We start from the raw sequence: 13,691 nt of genomic DNA on the forward strand, positions 1-13,691 counted from the left end.
ACTTAATTGAATAAAACTGAAGTGATAAAATCTGTTCTTTATGGTTTGTGTTCTTGTATCTCTGAAAAAGAACTTCTCTGTCAAATGAAAGCTAAAAAAAATCTTTTAATTATTTCCTAGTAAAATTTAAGTTTTGCTTTTCATAATTAAGAAAAAGCATATCTGAAACATATTTTCATTTGAGAAATAATGAAGAAATTCATTTATAAGACTGAGGAACATCAGTTAAGTGCAGAAAGAAGCAGCCCATGGGGGAAAAAAGATTCTCAGGGGGAAAATAACACAAAACAGAGGAGACTGTGGCTGGAGCAGACAGCCAGGCCAGGTGCCGGGAGGATGGAGAGACAGGAAGGCACATGACCCAGCCCTCGGCTTTCCCCAGGAGGGAGGCAGCCAGCAGCAGAGGCCATGTGGGAGGAGACTCAGGACTGCAAGTTGAAGCGTCTGCAGGGGGATGAGGAAGTCACTGACGCCCTGGGAGAGAAGGTGGTGGCTTTGAGATTGGCAAGGCCTTCAACAGGAATCTCCACTAAGATGCATTTGCCTTCCTCAGGCAGAGAGAGGGCTGCCTAGGAGGGCAGCAGAAGCTAAGGGGCGGGGCCGGAGGTCGGGCTGAGACTGGCAGGGGAGGACTCAGCACTGAGGTCCCCCTGCCCATGCTGGTCCCCCTGGCAAGGGCTCTGTGACTCTTGGGTGATGGTGCTTCCTGGAATGGACCAGGGCTCCGAGCACAGGCAGCGGCCATCTTCCTGTTTACACTTTCTGTGCAGAGGCGAGGTGGCCCTGCAGCACTGTGGAGTCACTGCTGGCACAGAAGTACACAGATGTCTGGGAGCCGGTGGCCGACTGCAGAGTGAGGGGGAACTCCTCTGTGTCTGATCTGGAGACACTGTACCCTTCGGACGCTTCTCCTTTTTGAGTGTTTGTAACGGCATATGAGTAATGGATCAGCTGCAGCCCATGCCCTGGGTCTTGTCGATACCAGTACATATAGTCATGTTTGAAAGTCTGATTGCAGCTCAAAGTCACCTTTTCTCCTGTCTTTGTAATAGTATGTCTTGGGCTCTGGGTGATTGCAGCTTCCACTTGTCCTGCAGTAGAGAAGGACAGAGTATAATGATGTCACCTCAAGACAGACTTGGATTGAGGCCTTGGAATTCCATGGAAGGAAGCCCACTCATGGCCAGCACTCACCTGCCCAGAGGAGATAGCAGGCCACACAGAGGAAGAGCTTGGTGCCCATTTAAAACCAATGCAGAATCCTGTTTGGAGGAAGTAGAAATTGGGCTCCAAGTGAGTCAAATGATGTCTCTGTCCCCTACAGATGCACGAGCTGAATAAATAACCTGCTATACCCCTTCCCTACAGAAAGAAAATTTTAATTTTACATGTAATATGTATATTAATTTCATTTCTTGTGTGTGCATAATGATATTTTATAGTACATATGCACTCAATTTAACAACTCAGAGTGCAAATAACTTGTAGTCTGTTTTTAATGAAAAGTACACATGATTTTCCCTGATTTTAGCCAGGATATTTGTTCTTCTGGGCACATTGTATTCCCATTAGGATACGATCCTTCTCTGTAGGCTGTTTGACTCTTTCCTAACACTTCTGCCATCTAAGGAACATGCTCATGGCAGTCCTGGTACCTTCTATAACTTTTCTGCTTGAAAGTCATCTCCAAATACCATTTATTAGTTTTTCTTTTTGCCTAAACTCTGGGATTTGGACGTTAGTCCACAGTGCTATCCTTGGCTACACCAAGGATAGAGCCACCAGACCTCTAGAAAGGTTTTAAAGCATCAAGGTAAGAGTCATTAGAACTGATTTATGCTGTTTCGCACCAATTCAGGTGATGGGACCCCTACCTGCCAGGTTGAGGACTCACTGTGTCCCTATGGATGTGAATTCTCCTTTTGTTTCAGTGACACCATGGGATCTGGGCCACCAGGTCCCTCACGAGCATGTTTCATGTCTAAAGAAGGGAAGGCTCATTAATGACGTGGGCATGATATTTGACAAGAATTACATGCCTGGTGCCTCCAGGGCCACTGGGAATCACTGTCCTCATTCACAAGATCTTTTATGAAACAAATAGTAGAATATTGGCCGAAGCATACATCTGCTATCTTGCAAAATTTATATCTACTCCATAGTTTGTATATTGTTCTGTCCTATTTGGACCATATCTCAGGGCAAGGCCTTTCTTTCTGTGACTTCTCATCTTAATGGACTGTTGATGGATACTCTCCACAGTCCTGCTCTAGTGAAAAACTATGCAGAACCAGAGAGAGAGAGAGAGAGAGAATAAGAGGAGGTCAGTGCATCACCCACAGGGGAGGCAGAGGCCGGGCCTCGCCAGCCCCGGAAGGGCTCGCCCATCTATGGCCGGAGCTCAACTGGTCCCACAAGCCTTTGACAAAGGACACATGGAATGCTTTGGCTCTGAGCATCATTTCCAAAATAAGGTGTGACCCATGAATAATGTTAGTCTTCCAAACGATCCTTGAAATTCTGTGGGGGAGATAAGCATCCACCAGGAATATGTCATTTTCATTTATTTTTAATTAATTAGTCACAAATTTTCTGTTGTTGGAAATGTGCACTTCATCTTGGGACCATGACAGGACAGACATTCTCTGGCTTAAGACTATGTGTCCTGGAAGTGGACAGGCAATAAACCGCATTAACCACATTCCATACTATGACTTCACTCCATTGCCCCACTGGTCTAGATGGAAGAGACTCTGTTCTGCTACACGTTCTTGACCAAGACCAAGGAGCATCATGGAATTTTAGGAGAATTTTGAGTTTTGAAGCATAGATATAGGTTTCCATCCTGGCTCTGACACTGGTAAGCATGAAATATTGGGAGAGTTCATAAGCTACATAGAGCTTCCTGTGCATAAAGTGATATACTGAGATCATTCTTATCTATAAAGTGGATACTGGGGTTTATCCTTGCATCAAAACTCACTATAAATGCCCACAGCCTAGTACAGAGTGGAGGCTTCTTCCACATGCTAGGAGGAAGGTATGGGCTAAGATGTGAGACCATCCAGAGGACCTGGCACATAAATGTCCAGGAGTATACTCTGGCTGAGCTCAGCAGGGCACACTGACGGTTGGCAAAGAGCTAGAAGCATGCATGGGACTTGGCTCAGTCTATGTAGCAACCCACACCTCCTCTCTCTAGTGCAGCCTCAGGGGGGACAGGAAGGTTTGGGTACAGAAAGCCAGTGACTCCACAGGGCTGTGCAAGCTACTGGCACACAGATATGTGGCTGAGTCCCCCAGCTGCAAGGTGCTCATGTTCAGCTCGGAGTGATAGTCACCAAACTGCTGAGCCGAAAATCGATCAGGGAAGTTTCCTTTGCTTCTCTGCATTTTCTCAAAATACTGAACAAGGAACTGAGGGCCCTGAGCAGGAGCCTGCTGGTACCAGTACACACTGCTGTGTCCAGACATGGGATAGCACTTCAGAGTGCCCTTTCCTCCCTTGGCCTTGATTAGGTGTCTTGGGGACTGTGTGACTTTGGCATCCACTGAACCTGGGGAGGAAGGAGACAGGAGTGAACACCTGACCAGGGAGGAGTTTGATCCAAAGCCACAGGAAAGGACTGTGGCTCCAGGGCTGTCCCGTGCTCAGGACTCACCTGCTCCCAGGAGACAAAGGGTGATGCAGCAGAGGAGGCTGGGTCCCCAGGCAGAGTCAGGAGGGACGGGTCTAAGCATCTTTGCACTCAGGGTGCTGGTCTCCTGGGCTGAGAGCAGGCACTTGGCTCCTCCCTTTTCTCTCTTTGCAGAGTTTCCTGTGACCTCAGTGATGTCACTGTTCTGATGACAGGGTCCCTGTGGACTTAGTAGGCCCCTTGCAGCCCCTAGATATGTTCAGGTGATGCAGTCCTTCCCCATTCCGTGGAGCTTTTGTGTGACAGGGGCAGCTGGCTGTGCTGAGCAGGGCAGGGCCGGGTTGGGGACAGATCCATGCCCACAGCTGTCCAACATTCCTGTGAGTCAGGGGCTTCTCTCTCCCCACCTGGAGGTGGTGTGGGCTGCCCCCCTGGAACCCAATCACATCACCCAGTCAAATGCAGGCTCCCAGAGAGGCTTTGATGCACCCAGGTGCAGTCCATGGCCCCCCGCCCTGAGTAACGCAGGTGCAGGTCAGGGATGTGCGGAGACCTCGACCCACTGTCCTGTGCAGCACTGCTTGGCTCATCAGGTGTTATCCCTGATGCAGGCCCATCCAAGACCCCTGAGCCATCCCTCTCCCAGAAGCACTGGCTCAGCTCACTCAGTGGACCCACAGTGCCCTCTAGTGGCCCTTGTGCCACTGTGCAATTTCTGGGATGTAGGGAGGCTGTCCAGGGAGGCTGTGGCTTTCTAAATGAGAACTCAGGAACTGCAGGACACAAAGCACCGATATATTTGAGGTTAACCTGGTATAGTCAACTGTCACCTCAGAGCGAGAGAGGCAGGAAGCAAACTACTCTATTTTTCCTGAGAAAGGGAGTAAATTTAATTGTTAAATTTTTAAATTTTACCAATTAATCTTGTAGGAAAGGAGATTCCCGCCAATCATTAGATGCCAGCAGACCTGGGAATGGAATGTGACCTGGGAAAACCAAGGCAGTTCCTGGAGGGTGATAGTGGTCTTCTATTCACATTGAGACTCTAAGAAGCTAGGACATAAATCCGCCGGCCCCAGGAACAGAAAACTGCCTCCCTACACATTTTCTTTCTTTTGAATACTTTGTTCCAAACACTTTTACTCTCTTTTTTATTTTCAGATTGAATTGTTAATCATCTTCATGATTGATTTGTAGGAATTCTTTGCATTATAAGTATATATGTAAGTAAATCATTAAGCTTCACCTATGTATCTATACACACATATACTTAATGATCTCTTTTCAAGAACTTTAAATTTTTTTTTTTTATAAGAAGCAGTTTAGTTATTTATGGATGGGACTTTAGTTTCTTTAAGGAATCTATACTCTCCCTAGGATCATAAGGAGAGTTTGCCAGGTTTACTTCCAGGAGTTTTATAGTTGAGTTATTAGATCATCAAGAACTTTGAAACATGATAATTTTTGTTTCTGGTGGGGGTCAGCAGACTTTTTCTGTAGGTTTTAGTTTAAGTTCTACACATCACGTAGACTGTCCCGACTACTCTGCCGAAGTACAAAAGTCGTCACAGACAATACCTACAGGAATGAATGTGGCCTTGTTTCAATGATATTTTTTGATACTAACATTCAAATTTTGTGCAATCTTTGTAGGTCACACAATACTATTTTTGAAGATATTTCTCAAAAATCTAAACATTATCGTTAGCTTCTGGGCCATATGAAACCAAGCACGGGTGGAAGTTTACCTCTGGTTGATAGTTTGCCCACACTGGCTTATAGAATAAGATTAGGACTGTGAGTAAATATTTCTCATTTTATTATGTGGGCTTTCCAGTACCATTTTTTGAAAAGTCTATTTTGCCCTCTTTTTGTACTTCCTTGTGTATAACATGCATCTTTGAGGTACTATGATTTACGCATAAATTTTATGCAAATGCAACTTATTATAGGAAGGAAAATCTGTATGGCTAGAGTTTGCTAATAGTTTTTATCAGAAGCATACACTGAGTTTTGTTCAATGTTTCTGTACATCTATTATTTCGTTTTTAAGTTAAATTATAAACCAGGGCATTACTGTTAAAACCCACTTGGTCATGATGTATTATCCTTTTAGACATTTTTGGATTCAACATGCTGTCATCTTCAATGGATCACTGAATTTGTGCTTATGAGGGAGATCCGTCTGCAGTTTTTCTTTTACACAATATCTCTGACTTTGACATCAGGTTAGCTCTGGCCACAGAATGAGCAGAAAATCATTGGCTGTTTCTCAGTTTTACCTAAGAATGCTCTAGTGACATCCCACCAACTTTGACATTTTGTAGCTTCATTTTTGTTCAGTTTATAATTCTTTTTCATTTACCCATTGATTTATTCTTTATCTGAGGAGTTTACTCAGAAAAAGCATCATTTAATTTTGACATACTTGGAAATTTTCTAGAGATATTTGGGATGTTGATCTCTAATTCAGTTCCACTGTGGTCAGATAACACCTTTGCTCTGACTTGAGCACTTCTAAATTGTCAAAGTTCATCTTAAAGTCCAGAGTTATAGCCCATAACTTCAGTTGCATCTAACCAAAGATTATAGCTATGCAAAGAAAGAGGAAAATAGAAGCCCTGTTTTCCTTGAAAAACACACGAGTTCCACTGCTACTGGTTGGGTATTCTGTAAATGTTCATGGAGTTGGTTGAGAGTCTTTCATGAATTCTCTATATTTACTGATGTTTTGTTTTTCTCCACTTGTTGAACCAATCACTAAAAGAAATTAGTCCAAACCTCTGACTAACTTGTGAATGTTCATTTATCTTGTAGTTGTTTTTGCTTCCGTACTTTGAAGCTCTGCTATGAGATGCACACTTATTTATGACTGCTCTGACTTTTTGAAAGACTGTCCCTTTCAATATTGGTGTATGAACTTCTTTATTCCAGATGATATATATCCCCTGCTCTGAAATTTAGTTTGATATTAATATAGTGAATTTAGCTATCTTATGTTTAGCATTAACATGGTTCATCTTTTTCTATCTTTTTTACTTTTTATATCCTAGTTCTTTATATTTACAGGACACACACACACACACACACACACACACACACACACACACACAACTTTTCTGGAAGGAGGCTTATCTTCTTTTATTTTTTTCTCTTTTGTTCCACAATACAGTCTGTGCTCTTCAGTTGGAGCACTGAGACTAGATTTAATGTGATTGTTGATCTGGCTACATGAGTATCAGTCATCTTGTATTTGGTTTCTGTTGGCCCCATATCTTCTTTTTTCCTTTTTTAAATGCTATCCTCTGGATTAATTGAGCACTTTTATAATTCTATTCTTTTTGTGTGAGCTCATTAGCTAAAACTCTGAGTTTTGTTATTTTAATGATTACTTTAGGGTTTGTAAGTAAAAATAACCAAAACATAGTTTTGGCAACATTATGAAAACACAAATAACTGGGATAGAAGGAGACCTCAAACAGATCAGCAAGCTTTCCTTTATTCTGAGGTGGAGTCCATCAATCAGGCACTGGAGGGGCTCACTTTCTGGGTAGAAAATGGCCACCTGTTACAGGAGTCTGAGTTTTATAGGTTACAATGAGGGTGAATTAATCATTGGAGACTGAAGCAGGACGTGTCAGTTTTGGCAGTCAGGAAATAAGCTGTCAAAAGTGCAAGACTCATTGCGACAGCTCAGAACTTGGCTGGAGTTCTCTGTTTATCTTCTTCCTCTAGGACCCCTTGTTACCCAGAGCTTCACTATTTGCTTTTCTCCTTCCAGGACTCTTTGGCAGCGGGAAAGGGTAAAAAGCCCAGCACGTTAGTATCTGCCTCTATGTTTCCTTTTGGTGGAGATGTTGGGGATGAACCTGGGAAGGGAAGAAAATTTGCTTTTTTCCCCCACAGAGCCCATTGTTATTGGGAAAGGATTGATTGGGAGAGGATTAACAGTTGCCTTTCTCATCCCTTTTCCTCCAGGTCAGATGGTTTTGGGGGGGTTGTCATTTTCCATATCCTTCAGGGTTCAGGGTTTATAGTACAAGTCTTTATTGTAACATAGTCTGTCCTCAAATGACTTCACATAGATTGACATTTATCCATTTATCTTCCATCTCTATATTACTGTTTTAATAGATTTTAATCTTACATATATTATAAACCCTGGAATATGTGTTGGGAGATAGTTGATTATCCCTTAAAATAGTTTCAATTAAAAAAAAATTTACTCTTGGCATTGCTAATACATATTAGGCTAATACATATTAGGCTACTTGAGTTAAATTCCCAGCTCACTTAAGACGTTTTTTTCCCCTGTGGTTCATTATGGATTGCATATTGATTTATCTTCAAATTTGCTTATCTTTTCTCCTGTAATGACTAAACTGCTGTTAATTCCATCAAGATTTATTTTTCTTTACAGACCTTGGAATTTTTACTTCCGGAAGTTTGATTTGGATGTTTTTATATTTTCTCCATCACCAAAAAACTTTGAACATTGGGCTACATTTATAGTACCAAGTTGGTATCTTCTCCAACCAATTCATCATTGCTGGGTTGTTCCTATTGGTCATTTCCCCTCCCCACTTGGAATCATATTTTCCTCCTTCTTTTTCTGCCTGACCGTCATCTTAATGAGATGCCAAATATTGTACATTTTACATTTTTGAGTGCTAAATATCTTAGTGTTCTTGCTAATATTCTTAGTTTTGTCCTGTGATGGATTTAATTTCCTTAAAACCAAAAAGGCCCAAACTTCCTAGTAGGCGTTTGCTTTTCCTGAGGACTTTGGCAATATGATCCTAAGTAAATATGCAAAATAAAAAGAATCAACAGTGGTCAAGCTTGAGGAATTAGATGCAAGACACCAAGAACCGCTGTAAGCTAGTGTACAAGACAGTGTTGTTAGAACAAGAAGGGACAAAAAGACCAATTGAACAGGAGAGAAACCCCGAAAACAGACCCACACATACACAGTGAAAGATTTATTATGAACATGATACTATGGAGCAGTGAGGAAAGTTATCCTTTAACAAACAACATTGGCCAAACCATGGAATAGTCATCAGATAACCATGTGGAAAAACATAGCTTGATCGCTCCCTTATACACAAAGATTTAATTATAATTGGATTACAGATTACAATGCAAAAGTTTGAAAATGTAAAGATCTGGGGAGGAAATGGTTTTAAGGGACTTAAATCTATCACAGGACAAAACCAAGAATATGGGAAAACATGGTCATTTGGAAGTAGACAATGATTTCCTAAACTGGATACCAAAATGTAAAATGGTACCTAAAAAGAAGAAACATGAAATGATTTTGACTTGAGAACTTTTGTTTATCAAAATATTGCAATGTAAATAAATTTGTGTGACCCCCCCTTAAATGTATACAATTATTACATGTTAATCAAAAATTATTTTAAAATATTTAAATGAATGTAAATACTAACTCACTTGATCTTTACCCATGGTATACATGTATCACATGACCACACAGTAGCCCATAAATATGTACCATTAAAATACTATTAAAAATGGATGGCAACCTGGGATAAAAAGAGTGAAGAACTAGCATCCTGAGAAAGAGAGACAGAGCACCAACTGGAATTCTAATATGCCTCTGCCGGGGCATAAATTTCTAACAATTACTCTGGAAACCTCGAAGGATCCTGCTTAGTGCATATAATTATGTTCGGGTCTTTGAATCACTCCCCTTTAACACCTTTTCAAGTGAGGTTGTATTGTATGAAATCAAGCTAAAGGTGAGTTTCTATTCTTGAAGACAGTTAGACTGGAGAAGAAGAAAATTCAGCTCTGAATGACTACAAGACTGTCAAAAGAAATTACAAAGCTGCTTGAAGACATGGGCCAATGTGTACGGCTGTGGGGCAGGTGCTTCTGAATAATTGATGATGGCAGTTCTTACTGAGGACTTACGTTGGTTTTTATTTTTCTTAAGGTTGGTGCTGCCAATGGTTTAACATGGCTTTGTTTTGCTGGCTTCCTCCTTGGTTATGGCAAGGTCTGAGTTAGACACTCAGCATAGGAAGTTATTAATAATATACTAAAAAATTATGGTTGTCACTATCCCTGAAACTAAGCTCAAAGCCAATTATTGAGTCTTGACTGAAGCTGAGGAACACCAGAAAGCAATAAGCCAAAATTATCTCTACCCAGCATTATCTGTCCCAGTAATTAAAAGACATTTCCTGACCCCCTCCTGTTGGAAGAACCCCTGAGGGTCCAAATGCATCCCTTCCCTTGCATGAGGGAAGAGACTGGCCACTCCCTCCTGCAGGGCTTCTGAGAACATGAGGGCTGGGCACAGGAGGTTTGTGAGCAGGAAGGAGGGCCCTGTGCCTCACTGTGGCTGAGCTGCTGGCACAGAGGTACACAGCCGAGTCTCCCTGCTCTGTGGGCTGGATCTTTAGAGTGGAGAAGGACCCCTCTGGCCTCTCAGCAGAGAACCGCTCACTGGGCATCCCTGACGTGTCTGCTGCAAGTTTATTCTGGAAATTCATCAGAAACTCTGGGCCTTGTCCCTGGGTCTGCCGGTACCAGTAAAGGACGTTGTGTTGAGAAATTGGATCACATCTGAAAGCAACATTCTGTCCCCTCTTTGTGACCCTGTGCCTGGGGGACTGGGAGACTCCAGCATGGGTGTGGTCTGTAGAGACAGAAATGGGAAGTAGGATGGAAAAAATAAAGTTAGTCACCACACACACAAACACACACAAAGAAACTGCTTATGGTTCAGAGGACTCACCTGCTCCCAGGAGACAGAGGGCCACACAGCAGAGGAGCCTGGTGCTCATGACAGGCAGGAAATATGGAGGTTCACCAGGGCAGGCTCCTTGTGAGCAGGAGCAGGGGAGGAGGGGCTTCCTGTGTCTTCACACAGTAGTCCTCACAGGGACATCATGGAGCCTCAGGAGAACCTGATATTACCCTTAATATGTAAGATGCCAGCAGCCCTAGGATGTACCAGTCCATTATGTACCAGTAAGAAAGGCGGAGATTTCTGTAACTCACTGTCAGAAATCTTAAAGGGTCAAAGTGCTGAGACACAGAACTCAAGAAGAAAGGTAACCCAAAGGCAGATTTTAATACACACAATTTCTGTGAGGTCCCTTTGGTTGTCCCCTGCTCAGTGCTCCAGGGTGCTGCTGCCTGGGTTCCACACTGCATCTCTAAGCTGTATGTTGATGACTCTCAGTTATTTTTCACTTTTTTCCTGTCTTTTTTTTTTTTTTTTTTTTTTTGGTGCAGCTGATTGAACCCAGGGGCCCCTAACTACATCCTAGCCCTTTTTTGTATTTTATTTAGGGATAGGATCTCACTAAGTTACTTAGGGCCTCACTGTGTTGCTGAGACTGGTTTTCATTTTGAACTTGCAATCCTCCTGCTTCAGCCTCCAGAGCCACTGGAATTACAGTCCTGTGCCACTATGTCCAGCAGTCTTTTCACTTTCTTGACTTGACACACCCACCTGGATGTTCCAACTGCAGTTCACTTTGGCAATCTAAGTGCCAAGAGGGGAATCCTCCATTCCCCACCCAAGTCCTGCCTTCCCTGGCCCTAATGCACAGTTCGGGAAAGATGGGAGCTGTCTGGGTGGTGGATATAAAATGGACAAATCTTTGTCCTGAAAGCAGTTTCAATTCACAGCTCAGAGTGACAACGGAAGAAATGTCGCTTCTGCTAGGCACCAACTCAAGTTCGAATCTTCAATTCCTTCTACAGTTTTAAAAAATTTCCCCATTAATTCATTAATCTCCACACGCTTTTTTGATCCTCAGCTCCTGATCATGCTTCCTCCTGCATTCCAAATGTACTCCTAAAATAAATAGATGTCCCCCACCCTTGCCTTCAACAGAGTCAGGGTAATTTTACCCTTAACATTCTGGTAAGAGTTTTAGTGTAAAAAGTGAGGAATTGAATGAATCCTTGGGGTTCCTCAAAGTCTGCATGACAAGTAATTAATTGCTTCTTTAACTCTCAAAACTTCATTGGCAGCACCATTTATGTGAGGAACAGTCATCACCATCCCTTCCACTGTGGGAAAGTTTGGTTAGGATTTGAGAAGACACTGAAAACTGGAGAAAACAGGTGAAAAAGAGCAGAGATGCTTACCAAGTTCCTTGTTGGACCAAGGTGACCCTCAATGTGGGGGCACATTGAGGAAATGCAGCTGCTGTCTATATTGAAGGGGCCAGATTGGCCAGCGTGGAAGACGCCAGCATCTCCCTATCTCAGTACCGTGCAACTGAATTCCAGTTGATGCTGAATTCTGTCAGTGATGCCACAGAGCAGAGTGTATCCCCTCTGTCACTGTCCCATCCCTGTCCCATGCTTTCAAGAGGCCCGTGGGAGCCCAATGACTGGGGGACCCTCACGTGGAGACCTGTGTGAGCTCAGTGATGAGCAGACGCCTGGGTGGAGATAGAAAGCTACCTGGTGACTGAACTGATACTGAGGCACAACAGCTGCAGGAATGAAGGTTGCCCCAAGGGTATCCACTGCCATCTGCCTCCAGAAGACAAAGGAAAATCGAGCAGAGAAATGTGGAATCGCTTAAGTTTCCTGAGAGCAAAATTGTCATTTTTAACCCAAACCCAATAGGCTTGCAGAGCATATGCTTTCTCTGTCAAAGTTTGGCAGGCTCCACACGGAGTATACCCAAGTGCACCCAGGCTGACCCTGATCTTGAGAGGCAAAGATATACTCAGGAGAAGAACCTGCATTGCATGGGGGTATGGGGTAGGCAGAGGACATCTCAGAGCTCCAGTCTGCAAGGACAGAAGGCCGCGAGCTTTCCTCTTCCTCGACCTGGCGAGCACATGGATGTGAGTGATCCTGCTGTTCTTGCTGCTTTCCCCTCCCAAGGTCTTCCTGGGATGGTCCAGGCTTCAGTCTCCTCCCACCCAGTCGGCTGTTCATGGATTTTCTCCTACACAGCAAGAGATTCAGGGATGGATGAGACAGCTGACTGCAAAGAAGACTCCTATTACTACAAATCTTGTGTTTCTCTTAATTGTGCTGTTTGTACGTGCCTGAGGGCATAGGTATGGGAATGAGGACAAGAATGGGGATAGGGATTTGGAGAGGATGGGAAGACACCCCTCTCCCAGGTAGCCACAAACCCAGGTCCAGAAACACCTGGGTACCCTTTAATAGTAAGAGTTTGGGGTTTAACACTCAACACTCAGCACAGATTCTTCTCGATTCAGGAATAGAGCAGTGTTTTGTTAACTGTGACGTCCCTGGGACGTGCTCAGTCCCTGATCAAGCTGCTTGGTGCAATCATGCATCTCCTGCTTTTGGAGCCAGCCCTCCTTCCACAGGGGCTGAGGGAATCCTGGGTTGTTATCCTTCTGCACACTGTCCATCAAAACAATCTGAGAGTCTTCAAAGAATAATAGCTACGGGGCTTGATGGAGCATGGAAATGTGTGTCACAGAAAACTCTAGTGTGGTCAAGGAGGTCCAGGCAAGGGGGCATTTTAAAAGGCCTAAAGGGAGAAATTCACATAATCCATAGGAATTCAGGGTTCATCAGTGTTGGGGACCCAAGGCAAGGGTTGTCATCAGCTTCCTGGTGAAGGGGCCGTTGCGGGGCAAGTGTTTTGTCTGGAGTATCTTATCTGAGTTGTTGAAGTCCTAAGGAGTTCTACAGAAACATTTTGTTACAGAAAACTGCCTATGTAGGCAATGTGTACAGCGCTAGGTGTGTGTGTGTGTGTGTGTGTGTGAAGAAGGAATCTCTTGGAGGCCTTTAGAAGTCCTAGAGAAAGTATTTACCTCAGAGAGGCAGGCAGGAGTCTTTCCCCCATAAAGCCCCTGCTCCAATTATCCGGGTCTGACAAGAACCATTTCATCTTGGTCTTGTCTCCTCTCAAAGCACACAGATGCCTGAAATGTTCTTCACTCAACCCTACTGCTTCATTTGTAGATCTCTCCACCTGCACTCATTTTGTTCCTTAGGCTCCTGCCCTTTCCCGACCCAGGAACACTCCACAAGTGCTCAATGTGCAGGGCAACACCGATCCTC

The 13,691-nt window shown here is 43.6% G+C and overlaps 1 long non-coding RNA gene across 1 annotated transcript; it reads right to left on the reverse strand.

Annotated features, from left to right (window-relative positions):
- Window positions 1–799: 799 nt before the first annotated feature.
- On the reverse strand, window positions 800–2,259 carry LOC306668786. The gene is made up of 3 exons (XR_013765974.1): window positions 1,875–2,259; window positions 1,195–1,262; window positions 800–1,091 (listed from the first exon to the last, which is right to left on the reverse strand). It is a non-coding gene; the product is annotated as an uncharacterized lncRNA (long non-coding RNA).
- Between the last annotated feature and the right edge of the window lie 11,432 nt (window positions 2,260–13,691).

Source organism: Sciurus vulgaris, assembly GCF_902686455.1.
Source record: "Sciurus vulgaris genome assembly, chromosome: 8".
NCBI lineage: Eukaryota > Metazoa > Chordata > Mammalia > Rodentia > Sciuridae > Sciurus > Sciurus vulgaris.